At 37.1% G+C, this 6,438-nt stretch overlaps 1 pseudogene; it reads left to right on the plus strand.

Moving 5' to 3' along the window:
* Positions 1 to 680: 680 nt before the first annotated feature.
* LOC111741867 lies at positions 681 to 799 on the plus strand (annotated as a pseudogene).
* The last annotated feature ends 5,639 nt before the right edge of the window (positions 800 to 6,438 follow it).

Here is a 6,438-nt window from a genome sequence, read left to right on the forward strand (position 1 = left end):
TCCATTAAAGGAAAAAGAAATAATAAAGTGGGGGAAAAGGGAGAAAACACACTAAGAGGTCCAAGTCACCAAAAACCAGCTTCCTGGGCTACAATGAAATACCTCAGCCCTACCGGGGCCTTATATCGGAGTTTTGTTTTGTTTTGTAATTCCATCGTACCAGTGCTTTATAAGATCAGAGCAAAACACAAACCAATCATAGCTGAAGATAAACTACAGAGGTTTTCTCAATTTTTGGTATCAAGACCTCTTTATTAAAAAAAAAAAGGGATCCCAAAGAGCTTTTTGTTTATGTGGGATATTAAAGATTGGCATTTACTTTATTATAAATTAAAATCTAGAGGATGCTTCATTTATAATTTGAAAATCTAATAATTTTTGTCTTTTACAGACCTTATAGCGTCTACTATTAAAACATTCAATTCCTTATCCTTAAACGCTGATTGGTCTCAAAATGATGCTATATTATGATACTATATGATATTATGATACTATAAAAAATATTCTGTTGCATAACACATGATAAGGTACGTTATAGACATCTATAAACCTAAGAGGAAGATAGCTTTCATTATATTTTTGCCAATAAGATCATGAGCAGGTTTCTCTTCAGAAGTTAGTGGGTTGACATACTCAAAGCATTGAAGAAGAAAAACTGCCAATCTAGAATCCTTGATTTTGACTATGGCCATGTCACCCTGAATGCGCCCAATCTCGTCTGATCTCAGAAGCTAAGCAGGGTCGGGCCTGGTTAGTACTTGAATGAGAGACCACCTGAGAATACCAGGTGCTGTAGGCATTTAAAAAAAAAAAAGAATCCTTGATTTTAAAGGCAAAACTAGGCTTCAAAAATGAGGGCGAAATTAAGACATTCTCAGATAAACCAAAGCTGAAAGAGTTATTTACCACTAGACCCATTCTTCATGAAGGGAGTCCTTCAGGTTAGAAAGAAAGGACATTGGACTCAAAGCTTATGAAGAAATAAATATCTCTAGCAAAATAAATACGTGAGCAATTATATAAGCTAGTACTATTGTAACTGGTTTGTATCTCTGCTTTTTGTTTTCTACTTGATTTACATATTATCTAACATACTAAAAACCATAATTGTTATCTATGATTTCATACACACAATACAACAATGTGTGGTTTTTTAACATTAATGACTGAAAGGGGATGAAGTCAGAGCTATACAGAATTGAATTTTTAAATTTATCTCAGCTTATTTTCCAGGGACATTCTCTTATTGATTTAATTTATTTCACTGTCAAATATGAGCCCAAGTTCTTTTCTATTGTATTGAGGCCTAACTGGTCCTTTTCCATATTGCACATGTATTCTCGATTGGCTTTTCTTTTCTCTCTAGGTATATCATTTTATACTTGCCCCGATTACATTTCATCCTGTTTTTGTATGATCATTAAAAATCTGGTCAAAGAAATTTCGAATTTACCTCCTCTCTTTGTAGTACAAACAGCTCCATATGATTTAGAACCAGTCACATATTTACTAAGCCCACGTTTGATTTCTTCTTTCATTTGTAAAGCTAAAGACAAGCAACCTCGCTCCTAACCCCATTCCCCAAACTATGTAACACCACTCTATCTGTTAGTGACCCTCAGCATTAGCAACTTTGGCCTTAGCTTCTATGACAGCCCAATAAAAAGAAATGGCTATTTTCTTTGGATGTAGTTTATTGCCTGGTTTATACAAACATCTCATAAAAATACATAAAGCATGGGGGTCAGAGGAGATATAAACAAGAGTTCTTAAATGAGTATTTTTATTTGAAAAATTCTTAACTTTTAGATGGAATAAGAACAGGAGGTGTGCTTTCTTCCTATCTTAAAATTAAGAAATAATTCAGAAAAACTTTGGCAGATGAGATAAGCTGCCTGCAAATTTTGGGCCCCAAATGCCATCTGTAGAGAGCTGAGGAAAGGGTTTCCTCCTCGTAGGGGGTTTATTGTCCTTCCTGGTCTGACTAAATCCTCTGGCCTTTAGAATAGCTTACAGATCTGCCCCTTCTAGATTTTGAGGATCATTACTGTAAAGCTGATATTTTAACGAACCATTTTTAACTGCTGCTGCCTTGTCATGTATTCTAATTGAATATTCTCAATTTTGTACTTATATCCTGAAGCAATCTAATCTACTAGGATACAATTTAGTAAACTGAAAAAAATTTTTTAAAAAATATATAGTAATGAATGGGACTAATTACCATTGTGTGCAGTGGAATGCAGCCAGTAGATGTTTAACAAATACTAATTTATGATCATAACAGTTAGCCCTAGAGGCAGACGACATGGTTTTCCTTTTTTCTGAGTCACCACGCAATCAGAGAAAAGGCACTTTTGTACTTCAGTTTCACAATCCACTAAAAGAAATAGTTCTTGTTCATCATTATCAACCCAGGATAGAGAAAGAAAAGCAGAGGGATTAACTTAATAATTATCTTTGTGTTTGAAGGTGGCATCTGGCCAGGTGTTCTCAGGCCCAACTGAAGAATTAGAATAAAATGTGTTTGGATTGGGAAGATTAAGGTTAAATGATGAAATCCTGGAGTGCCCTATCTAGACACTTTTTAACTAGGGCTTTTCTTGCTTCACATGGCAACCACAGGAGGTTGGATCAGATGACCTCTCCTATGGTCTTGCCTGTCTAAGTCAATTTTAAGGAAATGGTTACTGGCCAGAGGTAATAAACTGCAAGGGTAGTTCTTTTGCATAATCTCTTAATAATTATGTGGTCCAGGATGAAACTACTGACCATTTAAATGCCTGAACTCAGAAATTTAGCAACCAGAAAATATGGTTGAAGGTAACTATCAAAATTACCAGCAGCTTAACTGCTTGTGTAACCTTTAACCCAGAAATCCCTGGATTTCTAGAGCAAACTGGAAACCAGCCAGCCAGATCTAGCCTGCTGCTGACTTTGTACAGCTTGTGGAACAAGAATGGATTTTACATTTTTTACATGGTTGACAAAAATAAAAAAGAATAACATTTCATGACCCATTGAAAATTAAATAAATTCAAATTTCACTGCACATATATAAAGTTTTATTTGAGCACAGTTATGCCTGTTCACTTATGTACTGTTTTTGTACTATGTCAGCAGAGCTGAGTAGCTGACATAGATACCATATGGCCTGCAAAGCCAAAAGTATTTATTATCTGTCCCTGGAAAAATTTGTCTATCCCTGATCTAGAGAATCTATCTAGATTTGTCATCTTTATTTCTGTTTTTTTTTTTTTTCTGTATGATGTTTATGTTACTTACGTATTAAAAATATTATCAAAAAAAGATTGACGAAAGCATCAGAGTGTACAATAGGACAATGAAACAGCTCTCTACAAAACTGAAACTGCCCGGTGGGCCTGGCAGAAGACCCCCACACTGGGGACTGCATCTTGTTTTGCTCGAGTAATTTCTTAGCCTTTATCTCCTCCTTTACCACATTCTTCTTTATAAAAGAAAAGAGCAGGCTTCCATTTAAAATTTTTCCCATTTTCTACCTCCAGGGACCAACCCAGGGAGCCAGTGGGCATGAAAGACTTCCCTTCATTCAAAATAGATAGTCAAGCTTATTTACCAACAGTTGTGCATCTGAGGAAACTGCTACTCCTCTGAAGATATTTAAGTGAAGTTCTGTGTCCTTCATGATTACCAAAGAACTCACAGCTGAGCAAGGTTGAGTGGGAGGTTTTCTGAAGTAGAGCACTGCTCCTTCTCACCTCCCTCAGTCAGGATAATGACCGTTAATTACATTACACTGCAGTCTTTAAAATAATAGTATCACCATTCCTTAACATGGCTTTTTCAATATTTCAAGATGTTAGAATGAAATTGATAGTAAGGGCAATATATTCTTAGGATTAACTATGTGGCTGGCAAAAAAACACTAAAGGAAAAGGCACTAAGAAATTATTATGCACGTAAGGCTTCCATAGAAAGATGAAGAATAGAAAATTGCCAGAATGATCCAAAGAGTCATCTACCTGTCCCGGTGCTGAGGCCGTCATGGCAGTAGCAGGACGACCTAGTGGGTGTATTGTGGGCAAGCACTGGTGGGTGCTGCACATGAATAAAATGATGTTGGCATTATAGATGGTCTTCTTACCTCCGGATACAGTTCTTATGCCGGTCAGACACCAGCATAAGTGGGGACTGGAAAACTGAATTAAATTTAATAAGTATTTATTGAACACCATCAATATCAGGGTTAAGAAGTAACTGAAGACGGTGCTGTGTTCTGGGTGGCAGGAGGAGGGCGGTGTGGAGGGGCTGGGGCACTGAGGTACCCTGGCTGCGATTCAGATACAAGGAGATGGTGACAGTAGAAAAGAGGAACAAGAGGAACGTATGAGACACATTTCAAAGGAAAAGTCTCTGACTTGGTGATTGATTAAATAGGGACATTATATAGAAATTTCCCTGAAGGCAGAGTTTGGGCCTTAGACATGCCACAGTGGCTAACAGTACTTCTCATCTGTGTAGCAAATGAGATTTGAATGAAATTGGTTGAAGGATTGTTGTCATGCCCAAAGAAATGTGGTACCATTAACAAGATTAAAGATAAAGAAAGATTTTTTTTAAAGAAAGATTATGAGCCTAGTTTTGAAAAAAATAATTTAAGGTAATGATGGGTCATTCAACATCAACTATCTAGTTGCTGATTGAAATTAGGGGAACTCTTGAAAAGTATTCCTATGTTCAGCTAGCATTTCTTTAGTTTTCAAACTCCCAAAGAATTGATTCTGCTTTTCACTAACAATTTCTTACTCTTTGTTTCAGCCTTTTAAAAGTAGAGGGCTCTCAGTTAATATGCAAATCAATGTTGTCCATTAAAATTGGCTAAATTTGGAGTAATGACAATCACTTATAATGGAGAATATTTGTGAAATATATGAATGATTTTCTCCATATTTTTAAAATTCTTCCAGAAGCACCCATTTGCCTTGAGAGGATTTAAGAATGTTATAGAAGGAATATAAAGGACAAGGAAGGGTTAGCATTTAGCCTCTGATGTCAAAATAAGATTTTCAAAAGTCAATGGTCATTTAAGTCAACTTTTGTCCCAAAAGAGTTTTCTAAATTTTTTTAACTATCAAGACTAATCCATGAGAATTCAATACACAGATTTTCTTCCACAGTACAGAGAGTAATAGCCCTTCCCTTTAAGATAGCTAAGTTACAAGGATGGCTGACAAAGAAGAAAAGACATTATGATATAGAGTAAGTAGAGAGGCTGAAGCCCCCACCTTCTGGTCCAAGGGAAGGAAGACAAGCAGTTTGAGGAAGTCAGATATCAATCTCTCACCCATATCTCTCATGTGAGGTTGAAAGCTCAGTGAGTAAGGTTTTAGAAACATCTAGATAGGTACGTGGAAACTGAAGGATGTTTGGATTAATGCCCTACTTTTCCAAGGGTATTGTGGAAGAAGCTGTGGCTCCAAGAAAAAGCCCCAGTCTTTGGCTTGATGCACAACCAAAACAGCATGAGAGAGATGGCATAGGGGTAGCAGTGTGGGTTGAAAAATGAGTGACTGATTCCTCCTGCCCACATATGTGTCCATAAAGGGGACGCTTGGTGAGGGAGTTTCAGGGATACAGAAAAGAGCTCATAGACCAGCAGAAGCTTAGGGACAGAGAGGAGAGGCTAAAGAATATAAAGACTTATAGGCAAATGAGATGGACCACAAACTTCAACACTAGAACTCAGTTTTCACCTTCAAAAGCCAGATAGCACCTGTCACACCTCAGCAGTCACCAGTCCAAGAAGCAGCCCTTCCCCCTCCCCCCGACAGCATCTCCCCTCAGCTTCTATAAGGATACAGTAACCTCAGTAGCCTCAGGCCCTTTTCCTACACCCGGAAGGAGTGAGGTGGCTTCTGAATGTCTGAGCACTTATCTGAGGTCATCCAAGCAGAAACTGAATTATCGGAAAAGACTGCAAATGATTGGACAGGATTAACATCTGCAGATTAACAAAATATGTACCCACTGGCTACCCCCACACTCCTCCAATTCCCCACAATGTGGGGACTAATGCAGCAATCTGAAAAGTTATAATGAACTAAAGAAACTATTTCTTTGTATATCTGAGTATATATGATGTGAATGTATATTTACCACTACTACACATCATTAAAATTAGGAGTTAAATGAGGATTGACTGCTATAAATTATTCTCAGCGTAACTATAAATTTAGGATAAAGCTAAACTAAGAAACCTGTCTTCAAATGTATGGCATTAATTCCAATTGTTCGAAGTGAGAACTGTCCTACGCCATTAATAGACCATTTTCCTCCAATAACATTAAAAGCCGACTTTGGAATACAGTGCTATTTTAAGAGTCTTCATGTATTTACTAAGATCCAAACAAGTGAACTGATTACCACTATTAAAAGCCTTTCAAAGCATCAAAGCAC

This window comes from Pteropus vampyrus, unplaced genomic scaffold (assembly GCF_000151845.1).
Source record: "Pteropus vampyrus isolate Shadow unplaced genomic scaffold, Pvam_2.0 Scaffold82, whole genome shotgun sequence".
Classification (NCBI taxonomy): Eukaryota; Metazoa; Chordata; class Mammalia; order Chiroptera; family Pteropodidae; genus Pteropus; species Pteropus vampyrus.